The 16,136-nt window shown below is 40.0% G+C and overlaps 1 protein-coding gene across 20 annotated transcripts in view; it reads right to left on the reverse strand.

The window, feature by feature from the left end:
* Positions 1-16,136, reverse strand: part of GABRB1 (gamma-aminobutyric acid type A receptor subunit beta1) — a 73,832-nt gene that overhangs the window by 5,293 nt on the left and 52,403 nt on the right. Inside the window, exon 1 of one of the 20 annotated variants that reach the window (XR_004306896.2) lies at positions 1-16,136. This exon is cut by the window's right edge and continues 13,082 nt beyond it. The exons of the other annotated variants lie outside the window; for them this stretch is intronic. The gene's annotated coding sequence lies outside the window, so the exon portion shown is untranslated. 20 annotated transcript variants of the gene reach the window in all.

A 16,136-nucleotide genomic window follows, 5' to 3' on the forward strand; every position in this document is an offset into this window, starting at 1 on the left:
CAAGAGCAACTCTGGATGCAGAGGGGCGTCATAATTGATCCAAAATGATACCTGTGTCAGAACTGTGGTCAACGTGGAAGGCATATGTGTTTGCAGGATGAAGTAATCAATATTTCTCTTAAGCTGGAAGCTAAGTGATAACTGAGGATATGCTCCTGAAAGAATGAAGCCACACAATGACTGATGCCTAAGAAAAGTTAGACAACGCTATCTCTGGGCTAGAGAAGCTTTTTAATCTAGCTGATGCTTACCTGTTGTAAGCTCTGCTCTCTTTGATATTATCTTGTAATCAATGATAGAAAATTGTGGGAGTGCAATGTTACTAACTCCAGTTACTGCAGACTCTCCTCTGTTCCAGTAAGATTCAATATCATCAGTGGTGTATCCATCTAAAACAGGGGCATAATTTGGCTACTGATTTTTTTTTTTTAATTATTATTTTTTTCAGGTTAATTACTTAGCTTAAATAGTTGTGTTTAAAGTGGAAGGAGCTGCTCACGATACGGAGTTCAGTCTCGTGTATGAAATTTCTGCTCTGCAGAAGCCACTTTGCTTTCTTTGTGTTCAGGCTTCAGGAGCTGGACTTATTCAGTCTGGAGAAGAGGGAGGGAGAAACCTCATTACAGGCTTCCAGTATTTAAAAGAAGATTATAAACTTGAGGGCAATCAACTATTTACATGAACAGAAAGTGATAGGATGAAAACCTGTTCTATACCCTGACTCTGCCTGAGCTGTAGGTACCCCTTTGGTATTCATACAGCATTTTATATTTTAATGAGACCATGCCGTTGCTGATCTGCAGTTAAAATGGAGTATTTCCAATCTATTTCAAAAAGAAAGACATCTAAAAAGAGAGAAAAGCATCTAATTTTAGATTTTTCCTTCAGGTGTGAATTACATCCAGGCTTAAATCATGTAGCACAGATTAAATAGGAGTTTGAACTTAAAGTTTTAGGAAATGTGATAGTGGCACAAACCGTAGCACCAGAAGCCTCTGCAGAGTTAGGAACTCGACCATATATGTGTACTGGTGATGTCATTTCTAGCTAGAGAAATCAGACTGGAGATGATCTCGTTCAGCGCGGTGCGTTCCTCCAGAGCGGGGTCGACGAGGGTCCCCACCGACCACTAGGGGGGGTCCGCTCCCCGCGGAGCTCTGCCTCCGGCCCGGTGTCCTCGGATCCCCGCCGTCCTCCCACCTTGATACCTCTTTAATCACAGATAATGGTTGGTTTGTTTGTTTCCCCCCTCCCCCCCCCCCCCCCCCCCTTTTGTTTTCCCTATTATTAAAAAACCTTCCATGAAAATTATTTAAGCCGATGTTTGCTTGCTGCATTCTTCAAAACCACTGAAATGCCACTTGGGTTTGGTTTAAATAAGATCCGGGGAAAGAGGGTAGGAACCTTTCAGCACCTAAAGGAGGGGGACTATAAGAAAGAAGGGAACAGACTCTTTAGTGGGATATGTTGTGACAGGACAAGTGGAAGTGTTTTCAAACTAAAGGAAATGAGATTTTTGTTGGATATAAGGAAGAAGTTTTTTTTACAGTAAGGGTGGTGAGGCACTGGAACAGGTTGTCCAGAGGAGTAGTGGATGCTCTATGCTGGAGAAGTTCAAGGTGAGGCTGAATGGAGCTCTGAGCAACCTGATGTAGCTGTAGGTGTCCCTGTTAGCTACAGGGGAAGTTGGACTGGGTGGCCTTTAAGCATCTCTTTCAACTCAAAAGATTTTATGATTCTATGAAAATGTTCTATTGCTCAACTTGATATTAAATTTCTGCTTCCTAGAAAATAATGTCTAGGAATGGCAATGCAGTCCTTGATGTGTAAGTGCTTAATTTTGTTTGCTTCTCGACCAGCAGCTGAGAGCTTGAGTGAAAACATTTATGCAGAAGTACCACAAGTCTAGAAAGTAACTGGCTTCAAGCGTAGCAATAAGTAGGTTATATATAAATCTTGCTGATTGCAGAAAAGAAGTTTTAGAAATGTTGCTGACATTGTGATATAGCAGAGGTTAACGGTGTATTACTTGTTAATGTCACCAGGCTGTTCTATTTTCCACTCCAGCTCTTACCTCTCAAATACCTCTGGGATAAATAAAGATTTATATTACATTAACTTCACAAATAAAATCATGCTTGTACTCATATTACCAAATTCCCCAGCGCTGTACAAATGGAGACGCTTTTTCTGTTTGATTCTCCAAGGAATATGGCTCTGAAACACCAAGCAACAGAATCTCTCTTCCTTAGGGAACTGCTTCTAATAGCTCATTTCTAAAGAATATTCCAGGCTGTGTGCCCTAGGCCTTCAGTCTTGTGTAAGGATATGAGGCTTCAACCCACCCTTCAACCACTGCCTGATCATCTCTTTCCTAACAACTCAGTCGTGGTTGCCGAGTGCATTTTTACAGTATAATTATTCTTGTTTCATATTATTAGTCTTCCTGTGACTATATTTAAGAAGATAATGCATCTTTTTTTTCTGCACACTGCTAAGGTGATCCAAACAATGGTAAACTGATCATTTCAACCTAAACCCAGTGTGGAATGGCAGCGCCATATATCTGAAGATCATCTTTGGAATGCAATATTACCAGTTAATGTCTGGGTGGTAGAATTGCTTGGAATGGCTTCCTGTTGCTGTATTAGGGCAGTTGTTTATAACTGATCTTTTATTTTCCTGGTGAGTTTCACTGAGGAATACAGGCTGGCCTGAGGGAAGGCAGCCTTCTACTTTCTGTAGGCAGATGGCAGATTGTAACCAGGGACATGAGTCAGAATATAGCCTAACGAGTACTGACCCAAATGAATAGTTGCTGCAGTACTACAGACTGTCTGTTATTTAAGAGGGTTTCTCAAGTAAAAATAAATTCAACATATGGGAGAATCTCTTCCATCCCAGTTGGAGACATTGCTTCCCATCCAGTAGAAGCATAAAATAAATGTTTTTACTGCATAAAGTCACTCTTGCAGCATCCTAATCTAGTTCAGGAAGTGAATTATAGCCTCACCTCTCTTTGCAAACACCTTTAATACCGATTCACTGCTACTTGCTGTCTTTTTTTTTTTTTTTTTGTCCCTTTAATGTTTTACATCTCATTTGCCATTGAGACTTGATTCAAGGTTGGAAATCCTTTTGGAGAAGAATAGTTTGGTTTTGCTTAATATCTCTTTAATGGGTAACACAGCAGGACTCCTCTGTGTTACTGCAGTCTTAATAGATGGAAACATTTCAGAGCCTCTTCAAGGCTTCTGGAAGAGTCATTCAAGTTGTCAGACTTGTGTTAAAAATTTCATTCTCGTTATCTATAAACAATCAAACCCAGAAATTACTAGGAAAGACATGGGGAGCAAATGCCAAATTTTTTGTTTACACATTCCTATGATTTCTAATGCACTTTGTGTTATATCTTGACTATTAAATGCTGTTTTCTTTCTTGGTGTATGAAATTGGATGCAAGGAAAGGCCACTAGGATGACTGAGGACAGTTTCATGGAAGGGAGGACTGATTCAGTCTTGATTCTTCAGCCTGGGGCACATATGAGTGGACTGAGGGAATTTTGTGATGGTAGCTCATGGGTCTGTAAGTTAGCAAGGTTGAACAGGAAGTTATTATTTGCAATCTCTTATGCCTCTGGAACAAGAGGATAACAAATGGATTTGCCTAAAGGCTGGTTTGGAAAAATAAGGGAAAAGCAATGTGCAGACGCTCTGCAAAACTCATTGCATGAAGTGATGTGCTGTTGAAAGTTTGTTTGTTCAGAAGTGATCATATATTCATAAAAATCGGCCTAGGTTTTGAAATACAGCGCTAATATTTCTGACTTGAAATTACAGATTGGAGAAATTTCTGTTCTGACTTCATAGATGTGTTATTGGCCACTGCCAGAGACAAGGTGATTCCTGGCAAGACAGACTTTAAATAAATAAATCATCTGTGATATGTTCCACCACTTCCATATTGGACTGTCTGGTGTCTCACCTTTATAACTCATCTTTTTAATTCATCAACAGAGTGTTGACTTTTAGGCTAACACTGAGAGCCTCTAACTCTACAAATCTTCATATAATTGCATATAATTATATTGTGAATGGGAAATCTTGTTCCTGTCCATGTATTTTGTGTAGTAATAAGTAACCTGTCCACAGTAACGCAATGACCAAAATGACACCAAAAAGTTGGTTTTCTATATGTGAGTAATTTAGCAAGCAGAATCAGTGATGTAACTCGAAGCATTTTGATGACTTACTGTCCCAAAACTAGCAACAATTATATTGCTTTTTAAACTACTTAAACTAAGCAAATGTGCAATATGTGCCCCAGACTAATTAACCACTGGACAGTTTCTACTTGTGCAGACTGGATAATTGTGTAATTGTATGTGTAACACATACATATACCCACTTGCTAGTTGCCAATCAGCCCTGATAAGCACAGCCTTCAGACATTAATTTCTATGTGCTTCTAACTATCTTCTCAGCTTCAGCAGCAGTGCACCTGAGAACTCAAGGGTCTGCTCAGTTTTCAAGAGTGAACAGCTTCCCCAGGCACTTCTTTTGCTATCTGAAGGGGTTTGCCACACCTTCACACTAACCAGGTGAAGGTAACATGCTTTCAGTGGAGCATGTTTTGTGTAGAGTTTTTGTCTTTCCACCCCTTCCTTTGCTGCTCTTCCTTTCTCATTTGGAATCCCCTACACAGTGTATGGCATGTCCTTCTGAACCATAATATGGGATGTGTTTTTCTGACATGTTACTTTACAAAGTTAAAAAGAGAACAGTATTTATAAGCACATTATGTAAACATTAGAAATGCAGGTCCTGCTGCTTAGTGTTCAGTTAATTTAGTTCAGTCAATATTGCATGGTACGTAGTTTTGCATGCTCACATGGTAAACACATTTTGCCCTTGAGCACTTATTTCATTTGGCTAATTAAGATCTACTTCTTAGTACTCCTGTTTTGTTGCCAGGCTGATTCTCCCAAATTTAGGTACAGCTGTTGTGCTTCATGAAGAAGCCATTTGAAGTCCAGGTCCATCTGTTTTGCTCTCTGTTGTGTCAGGCCACAACCTGCTCTTGCTGAAGGCAGAGGGGCCTCTGGCTCTATTTGAACTGCAACACTGCATGTTTTCACTTATGACAGTGTGGCTCGTGCAAGGACACCTTACATTCTTGTGCAATACTTTTGTCCCCTTTAAGGAAATGTATATCCAGATCTGTTCTTGGCAAATAGATTTATAGCTGTAATGGAGGGGAGTAGGAGGGGGGCCTAAATTCTGGTCTTGGTTCTAAAGAAAGGACTCATTAGTTATGAAGCATGTATGACATTGTCTTCTCGTCATGTCAAACACCTTGACACGTATGGCAGTTCACAACAAAGCTAAGGAGTGCAAATTATGGGCATTTTGGGAGCTGCCTGCATTGCAGAGACTGAATTTGTGTTAGCAACAATAGGGAGAAAAAATCAAATAGCAAAACTGTAGTACAAAATTAGCAAGATTCTGTTATTGCTAAGAAAATGTTTTAAAATATACAGTATTTTTATTTACTTACAAATAAAGGAGCAGACTCTCCAACATGGTGATGTGAAAACCTTCTTATTATATGCAGCTGTGTGAGGAGGCAGGTGTGTGGCTCATTGGAAGGTTAATGTGGGGTGATGATTAGGGGTGGGTGCTCCAGAGAGAGAGAAGGCCCAAGATCTTGGAATCAACAGAGTCTGAACAATTTTCTGTGTGTCTGATCTTGCTGATACAAATTGCAGCCCAAGTAAGCGTGTGAAATATTCAAATTGAGGATTCTGTTGCTTTGACCTTAAATGTGAATTCAAGTAAGGCTGTCGTGTTCTGTCTGGTTTCGATGAGAAATGATAATGTGTTAAACAGCCACGTGTTTTTCCAGGAAGAGCTCCCTGTAGGCAATTTAGAGTTCACAGGCACTTATGGAATATCAATGAATGAGAATGGGAAGAGATTTCTGAGGAGACTGCCCATGTATTCTGAGTTAAATGTTAGTCTTTGGTGGTATTAACCAAAATTGTTAGGTGGGAATGGGTATACTGGCCAAAAATTCAGCAATGTTTAGGCACTGCTTCATTTCCTCAAATCTATATTTAAAGTAATTGTGCAGCCTTTCAGTTTTCCCAGCAATAAACAGACCAGATCCTGGCATCCATTGTCTGGTATGAAACTAATCATTGCCTTAACTCCATTTCCAGCTGCAGGCTAATGAGTAATACAGTGCAAAACACACTTGCACTCCAGTGTTAAAAGATACTGTTAAAACTTAAGGAGAGAAATGTGCATCCATCTAAGGAGGTGATCCTTGCGTGACCAGGCAGATGGGACTTAGTGGTTAGGAAAGTCTAGTGCTGCTGCTTCAAGGGCTGCTGATTGCCAGAAAAGATAAATTCATTCATACTAATATTATTTTTCAGCAAACTCCTCAAACAAAACTGAAATTCTCAGTACGTTCTTCTTGAAATTTCCTATGCACTTTGGTTTGCTTATTATGGCCTCAAGTTGCGCCAGGGCAAGTTTAGGTTGGATATTAGGAAACCCTTCTTTACAGAAAGGGTAGTTAAGTACTGGAATAGGCTTCCCAGGGAGGTGGTTGAATTGGCATCCCTGGATGTATTTAAGAGCCATTTGGATGTGGTGCTCGGGTATATGATTTAGCAGAGGGTTGTTAGAGTTAGGGTACTATGGTTAGGCTGCACTTGGACTTGATGATCTTCGAGGTCTTTTCCAGTCTGGGTAATTCTATGATTCTGTAAGGAACAGTGCTTCTTTTTCCAGTCTGTTTTTGCACATGGCTTTTGTTTTTTCATTGCTTTGCTTTACATTTGTGCAGAAGATGAATCTATATCAGATAAAGCTGATAGAAGTGGTCAAAGAAAAATAACAGAAGAAGCTTCAAGAATTCTATGTGGTGGACTTAAGCTCCCAATTCTACAGATTGGATTCTTGGCACCTGGAGGACTTCAGTATTTGGCTTGCTCAGTAATAAATGTATTCACACTCATGCTGTGCCAGGTTGGGTAAGAAATCTTCCTGCATATAGACTTGAGGCAATGTATTTTTCTTACTTGTATTGCTGTGATGTCAAGGAGCCATAGGTACAGATAAAGACATAGAGTGAACTGGCACTGAACAGAAAATTTCTCAAGATTTATTGCATCTGTGAAGTTGGATACATTTGGAGCAAGAATTTATTCTCATGGATTGAAATGAATCCCAGGGTACCAAAATCTTTCATTTTGTCCTGGCTTCTGTTTTCTACAGCAATTCATACCTTGGCAGAAGGCAAGTAAACACATAAACTGTACTTTGGGTTGTAACTTTATAGGACAATCGTGTTAACTCAAAGCACAACATACCCGGTCTACAAAAAACATGACTTGACTGGGTTTGGAAGTTTTATTTGCTGCTGCTCTGACTAGAGATATAATAACTCATGTACAAGCACAGATGCTTCCTGAGAAAACATCCCATCCTCTAAATGAGCCCCTATTTTTGAGATAATCTCAAAAAAGATGTCTGTTAGATTGATACCTCCCTCTCTCCATAGTACACCAAATTCAAACATAATTTGAGGATGGCTGTGTGTTTTAGAGCAGCTAAAGGGTTTGATCAGAAGCAGAAGAGTTCTCTTTTCTACACTGTCATAAATAGAGAGCAGTCAAAGAGGATAAAACCTTTTTCTCTAGGGCTGGCAGTGCTTATGTAATGTGACACATACAGGGGCAGGGGATAGTGGGTTGATTGCTGTTATGAGGGAGTAAGGGAATCTGACACAAGTGAATGAGAGAAGCTCTTCATTTATGGATGAGGCAGAATCTGAGAACTGTGAGGGATGGGAACTGCCCTCATTCAAAAAATCAGAAAGATCAGATCTCTTGAAAAAAGAGTAGAGCTGAGTTTCCTTCCAGTGTTTTTTTTTTTTACCTTTTGTATCTGCAGGCATGTAAAGGAAAAGCTGTCTGGGAAAGATTGGATTTAAGACAGGTTTTATCTTTAATAAAACAGCACCTTTTTCTGAGATGTTGGTTCTTATGTCCGTGGTAGTTCAAATGCAATCATGCTGTGGATCAATGCAGTCTTTCTCAAACAGGGAGCTGTGATAAATCTGTTCAGATCTCATCCTGTCACAGAATCACAGAATTGTAGGGGTTGGAAGGGACCTCTAGCGATCATTGAGTCCAACCCCCCTGCCAAAGCAGGCTCCCTACACCATGTCACACGGGTAGGCGTCCAGGCGGGTCTTGAATATCTCCAGAGAAGAAGACTCCACCACCTCCCTGGGCAGCCTGTTCCAGTGCTCTGTCACCCTCACTGTAAAGAAGTCAAACTGCTCTGTGCCAACACAGGCAATAATGAGTGTTTAGATATGAACACAGTTGTTGTTCCTTTTGACAACAAAGCATCCAGAGGTTCAAGTGGGATATTTTATTGATTGGCTGCAGTATCGCTGTGGGCTTGTTGCTCTTCCATTTAAGCATTATGCGTATTTAATGTTATGTCTGTTTCACTATGAAGCAGAGACAGCTGTGAAAACAATGGAGTCAAGGTGGAATTGCCATTTTTTGCACTGTTGCTGACCAAATAAATCTCGCTTGAGATCTCCCACACATGCAATGTGGTTTGTAGGAGAGTGCTACCGATCAGGCTAACACACGGCTCAGTGTTGCGATGCTGATTCCTGAATCATGCTGCAGCATTCTAGTTGTCATAGCGACACAGATTTTCTTTTAAGGCTAAAGGGACCATTCTGCTAATCTTCACAGACCTCTTGTGAAGCACGATGGCAACTTGGCAAAGCTATTTACTCATTGGCAAACTGGAGCACAGCCTGGCCTTCCCCCTCCTGTGAGTGTGAAACATGTTTCACTTGAGTCTGGTGGAGAGAGACCCCTACAGGGATTTGGTTTATTGTCAAAGTGATGCTGTCTGTGCATCATTTTTTTTTTTTTTTTTTTTTTCTGCTGAGTGAAAGCCAGGTGCAAGTTTAGGCCAAAAGATCATGCCATGACTGTGATACTGGCAACTCAAAGGGACAAAGAGCATTAATAACAATGTCCCATCAAACAAACTCCCAGGTGGCACAGCAAGGTCAGCTCTTGTGTTGGTAAGAAGGGATGCTGGAATGTTGCAGCTGCCTGCCACTATAGGCCACAGCCATGCAACAGTATCTTGTGCTCCACTGTAACCCTCACCAGAGCCTGCTGGCATTGCAGAACTGACAGGTAGGGGTTTTAACATCCCAAATTGCCAAGCTGACATCCATCAGAGATCAGGTGAGGGCGCTAAGAAAACTGGGTAACCTCTAACCAGATATTAAGCCTCCTATTTTGCAGGGTCTGCTGATCCATGACAACTGGGTTGATAAAGATCCCGGCTCTGCTGACAAAGCAATTCCTGTCACAAAATCTCTTGCTTTTACAAAGGCAAGTTTCCGGTGACCATCATACTATCAGACTCTGAAAATGATTTAAAGCCCTCATATGGTCTCCCATCTGCCTCCACAGAAGTGGAGTAAAGTACAGTGATTGAGCAAAGAAGTGACTATTTGTGTGAAGGAATACGTGCAGATAAAATACTCTCCTCCTTCTGGATGTATGCACCTCTCTGTGTGGGAATAGCTTCTATCAGCCTATGAGATAGCTTCAGGAAAGCCAAATATTTATTAGTTTATTTGTTTTAAGTTAAAATATTCTACAGGCTCAATATAAGCATGTATTACCATGGCTCTTGCTGATCCACCAGAGAGATTGGATAGTAGGGTAGTGTTCTGGTTCTTTGTGCTCTTTTCCCATTCCTGTGTAGTACAGTTGTTTTGCTGCTACTGGCAGTGCTTTATGTTAGTCACCAGTGAGTATTACTAAGGCCAAGTCCTAATGCTCTAGATTTTGAAGGAATTGTCTCTGGTTAATTCCAACAGATGAAATATGATTACTCTCTGCCTTTCTATTTATAAATAGAGTTGTTGTAAATGCACTGAGCTTTCAGAGAGCCAAATGAGTCTCTAGATTTCTTGGTTTCCATGGCAGGAAGCACTTGGGGAGAGGGAGGAGACTGATTTAGGTGCCATTTCCTGCCACACTGTTGAAATGGAAGAGATATGACAGCTTTCATTTTGCTGACGAGATATGGGGAGAGGGCAGTGTAGCAGCCCCACTTTCCTTGTGCATGTGTATAGGAAATTGGTAATCACAACCTGAACCTCTGATTAATCAGCTGAGGCAAGAGTTGGTCAGCTGTGGGAGCACAGGTGAGGGTAATTTAGCCGTGCTCCTGGAAGGGGTGGAGCTTGACTCCACCTTCTCTAGACCTCATTTAAGGGCTGACCGCCATTAAAGCAGCATCTCTTGGTGATTGCTCCTTGGTGGAGATTGCCTCAGCATTTCCCAGCAGACTGTAAGGCTTCCATACGGGTGAGTTTTTCCTGTAAATAACCTTTTGGATATTTACTACCATCTTTTTGTTATTGTCACTGTACAGCATGAGTCTAGGAGAGCAAGCAACAATCCTGGTCTGCTCAAAAAGCTTAGCATTTGGGTTTTTTTTGTTTTAGGCTCATCTAAAAGCAGATGAGGAATGCATTATCCTTCTTGGCCACCATCTTGTGTCCTGGAATTTTTCTTCCAGGTTTTCGCTTGCTGTTTCTTTGCACTCATGATAGGAGTGGAGATCAGTTCTATAACTACTCTATAACTGTTTAAGTGTAGTATTAGATATTTTATCAGCTCATTCTTTAGGTGTTATATTCTGCCTTTGTCTGGTTTAGATTCGTGATTGTAGTGCATTTTCCACAGGCACTGAACTCTCCCTGCAAGTACTTCACTTCAGAACTCACTTACAACGTCTCTCCTGATCAGTTCTAATTTAAAGGGCGGAGTTGAAGAAAGGGTGTTCACTTAGAACAAACATTTGAGGCAACTAATTAAAAAGAGATTCTCATTTAGGGCATGTTGCTGTGTTATAATTGACAGAAATAAACTCTTAACAGTTTTCACCAGGTAAAGATCAAACCTATTTATTCTATATCACATTACATGCTGTTGTCTACTGGGTTTAGGGCTATCAGTGTTGCATAGATTTACACATCTATGCAGGTCTTTTTTCGCTATCTGTTTAATTCAATTGATTGTTTTCTTTCTGCATGCATCTACCTTGCACAATTAGTAGTAGCAGTAAGGATAAAAATACTGTTAAAAAGTAAGGATTTTAAAATGTCAGTATTACTGTTGTTAAATACCTGCTGGAACCAACAAGGCTGTAGGTAGCAGCAGAAGAAAGTCAATGGCAACACAGAGCACTCAAAGTAGTGATTGTTGTTCAGTGATGGTTTCCATGAACCATTCTGCTCTGGAACCTGGTGCCATGTGAGTAAACATATAAATGGTATAAATGCAGTATAAAAATTACCCCCCCCCCCCCCCCCAGAATTTTCCTGTACTTTGGAGATAATCTGACAGTACACATGGTGCATGGTGTGTCTAGTAGTCAGGGATGCTGCTCAGTGCTGGGCAGTTCCAGGGTACCTTACTGATTACAGTACCACTTTCCATGGTCCTTTTATTTAACGGATGATTTTATTTAATTTCAGTCTCTCTCAAGATGAAGTTGGCCAAGACTTTCTTGCAGAAAACATTTTATAACCAAGAAAATGTTAACAAATTGGTTTTCATTCTAGCCCTGTAATAACTTGTATAATAAAAAGAAATATGAAAGGCTGATGTGCAATGGAAGATCGAAGGTGAGAAGCTGAGGGAGGGAACCTCATAAACTGGCTCTGGAAAAAAAAACATCACATGTCTGGTCTGTGTGGCACCAACAGAGAGGCTGTGGTTGTGACCTGCTAATTCACCACCACTTTACCCTCTGGTAGCTTTCAAGGAGATTAAAGTGGACTACTAAATGCTCAGTACTCAGTATGATTGGTTCACTTCTGCTCAGAAGGCTAAAAATGGGGCACTCTAGTCTTAGAACTGTGTTCAGAATATTTTTCCAGGTACATCACCAATAATTTCAAGAGTTTTAGAGATACATGGGAGAAAAGCTGGGGTATGCTGTTTGATCAATACGTATCAATTATAAGTGTACAGAATGGTGTGGTTAGTAAAGGATAATTGGAAACAAATGGAAAATGCTCACCTGTGTAAGCACACAGGAAAATCTCCAAGAGGAGCAACCTCCAGAAAGAGATCCTTCCCCACTGGCAGTCAGTCCTTAAGTGGGGTCTAGGAGAGGTGTAGCCAGGCTCTACCTCTTTCAGTCATGTAGGTGAATTGCCTTCACCTGTGCTCCCACAGCTGACTTATTGCTCACCTCAGGTGGTCAATCAGAGGTCCAGGCTTTGATTCAATATTCATACACTAAAATACTTTTTTTTTTTTTTCTTTCTTTTTTTTTTTCTCTTTGTGAATTGTCAAAGATTGCAGTTGTGCCAGTGTTTCTGGCACAACCAATACCTCTAGGATTTCAGAAACAGTTAAGTCTGTTCTTGCCTTTGGGAAATCATTCAGTTGTTAGTAGAACTTATCTAAATACTCAGAAATAACACAGGACAGATTTTGTCCAGCTGGCAAATTGTGAAACAAAATTTTGTTGATTTCTTTGATTCAGCTCAACAGATATCAGTATCTGTTGATATTACTATCAACATACGTATCCTAGAAGACAGGAATTATTTATGCTGACTGAAGGTCTGAAAAGCAATTTCCGTTTGGAGATGTGTGACTGGCCACATGAGTGATATGGTATTCTCATATCCCTGTTAGTGTCAGCATTTTAATTGTTTGATCTGATGCTAGCCTTGATTTTGATGAAGTCTCAGTGGTAGTATCAAGTCAATTTTCACTGAACATTCTTTCCTACAAAGCTTCATTACAATGAAAGCTTATGAATAGAGAGACATGAGCCAGGCACTTCCTGTTATTTGGTCTGCTGGCTGATAAATGCTCATGCACTTTCATCAGATTTAGACATGACAGGACTGGAGACTTCAGATCAGCTACATCCTGGTAAATAATTTCAGGTATGAATTTGGTGCGCAAGAGACTTCAGTGTGAATTTGCTGTTTTTTGATTGTTATTGTACTACACATATCAGTTTTATTTTGAAAATCAACACATAACTTATTCTCCAAATGCATTCGTTGCATGCTCTGTTATGTTTAAGCTGGAAAATAAGCCAAGCAGCAGCAAGCAACATCAATGTTTTTTGCTTGCCAAAATGGCAGTGAACTGCTAAGCCCAAGGGCAACCATGCAGATTATCAAGTGGCTCTGTACTGCTGGATTATGAAGTCCAGACAGGGTTCTGCTCCAACAGAAAACAACTGTTGAGAACAATAGGTGGCACTGGAAAGGGAAGTTAAGATTTGACTACAGTCTCTGCTTCCCAAGAAAGAGAAGAAAATGGCTGTATTAATGTTCATGTACAGGTGTGTGGGTTTGTGGTGCCTCAGTAATCTCTGAGCAATGTAGATATAGACAGTGCTATCTTAAAACAGATGTTCATGGAAGATTAATGCATGTTTGACTTATTCAGTCCAAGCATATCAAATTGGACCATCTTGTTGTTGTATCTATAGTGGAGGGTTAACTATGGCATACAGCCAGCATGTCCTTCCAGTGACTTCCTTGCTTGTGTTGAATGGTGAACTGTGATGTAACTGTGATGAGTCCTGACAGTAGCTATTGATGCTCTTCATGGGAACCCTGTCAACAGAGACTCCCTGCTTCTCTTTCCAATATCTCTGTCTGCAGTGCCAAAATACTATTTTAAAGATAAAATGTCTTATTATTAATTTTCTAAAGAAATAAGTAGGTTCTGTTCAGACAGTGCTCTCTGTCTGATAAAAATAGTAAGAGAGGCAAATCAAGCAAATTCTCCCTAGTTCAGGATATCACTCAAACCTGGCAGGTAACAGATTAAAAATAATTAATCTGTTCATTACTTAATGTCACTTGCAGTGGTGCTTTCAAACTCAGAGAACTGAGTCTGCATCTGCAGTTTCAGGTTTGTCTTTTTTGTGATAAAAGGGTTCTCTTGTGCTTATAAAACTTTTGAAGTTTGCATGGGCAAACTTGGGCTTGAAATCTAACTGGCCTCTCTCTCTCCTCTTGAAAAACTTCCTCCTGAGAAAGATTCCTCTTTTCTGGATGTGAATGTGGTTCTGTCTCATGGTAATTAGCACCACAGGAGCACATCTGGAGATTTTACATTTGATGTAATGGAAGTCAAGCACACTTACATGCTGCACTGGGATGATAATTTATGCTGTCACAGAACTGATGGAATAAAAAAGGGAGGAAAAAAATCCACGCATTTCTTTATTTTGACATGCTTCAAATTTCCTAATTCTTCACAATCTATCTGTCTACTTGTGTATAAGGGCTGTCTAGCAAGTGCTGTGACAGAGAAACCAGCCCATGAAATTACTGCATAATACTGTGTAAAGTATGATATTTCTGCTTTTCCACTGAGAGTGGTTTTTTGTCTGAGTATTGCTCATTGAATTGATTTACATGTTTCTTAATGGCTTTTTCTGAAAACTTCAGGAGAGGTAGGACTTCATTTAGTGTAGCTTTGTAAAAATGTATCTTACTGAGAGACGCTGCAATAATGATTTGTCAGAACACTACTTAATAATGCCAGTGATCATACATAACTATCATTAGTCACAGTTAAATGCTTCTTAATTAAGGTTTCATAGGGAAATGTTTTGTTCCCAATTAACAAATCAACCTTTAAGGTAATTTAGTTCACCTGGATGAGCCAGATTTACTTATATATGTACAGAAGTAGACAAAATGTTTTCTAGACCTCAGGGTTACAGTGGTCAGCTGTTTCTTAATGGCCAGTGTGTCTGTACTCCTGACTTCTGCAGTTTTGAATATTTTACACAAGCAGTAGCAATTTGTCATTCTTAATAATATCAAGATTTTTTTGTTGACACAAGGTAATTGCTCAGTAGTACGCAGTGGGGAGCAGCTTTCCCTCTCATGACTCTTCCACCCCTTAGCTCTCTGGTGCCACAGCAAGCATCTGTTTCTAGATGCAGAGGGCTTTAGCTGAAGTTTGCAGAGATGATAGCCACACAATGCTAGGTGGGAAGGTCAACAGGGGAATACTGCCAGGCAAGTAGGGGGAGGGTGATTATTAAGGTGTGTAAATCTGGAAGCTGGTGTCTTCCCACTGCTCCTATAGATCTTCAGCTTTGAACATGGTACAGTGTCCTGAGCACAGGCTATGATGAGCAGCACCCACTCAGGGGTTCATCAGAACTTGAACCTAGTGCTCAAGAGGATGGGAAAATGCAGATGGTAGTTACTGGAGGTTCATCCAAAATGAAAGTAGGCATCAATATATTAACTCTGGCGTCTTCTTAAGATGGAGGTGCTTGATTTTTATAGGGAATCCTGGGTTTTCTTGTCAGTAGCTACCTGTAATTGCAACATACCATACGTGTAGTTCATAAATCTACTTTTCAAGCATTTATTTTCCATTTCGGTAGGTCTCAGCTATGTAAAATTTTTGGGTAACTATAAAACCTGCTTTCAGATATAAACAGAACCCATATGCTATCATAGTAATTGCTGCCTTGATATAATTCCTTATTCTTTAAAGTAAAACATGCTTACTTGTTACTGGATGCATTCTCTCAGTCAAAATAACAGTTGTTGGCTTACATATGAACTAGGTGTGCAAAAACATAGATATGAAAATGCAAAATACAAAGTCCAATGGCAAAAGGGGGGATGGAATAGACTTTATATAGGATAAACAACAATTAATTCATATTCAAGGAGTTGAATCCTGAAAATCCTTGGGCACGAGTATTTGTGGTGATGGTAGAATGTTATGAGGCACCGTAAAAGTGAAAGGATTTTTTTTAATCAACCATGCCTTGATTTAGGTACTGTCTCAATGTTGAAGCTAATATAATCTCTGTGTACATTGTTTTCTACTCTACTTCCTTTACATTCGTTTATTCTGAAGAAAAATGTTAAAATGGAATTAAATGAAGTAGGTAGGCAGTTATCTGGGCATATTTTGTTGCTTAGCTTCATTTGTGTCAATATTCATATACCGTGGAATAGAGTTAAGTGTGAATTTCTAACAGGC

Source organism: Coturnix japonica, chromosome 4 (genome assembly GCF_054131305.1).
Source record: "Coturnix japonica strain WE chromosome 4, WE-NBRP24, whole genome shotgun sequence".
In the NCBI taxonomy this organism is placed as follows: Eukaryota; Metazoa; Chordata; class Aves; order Galliformes; family Phasianidae; genus Coturnix; species Coturnix japonica.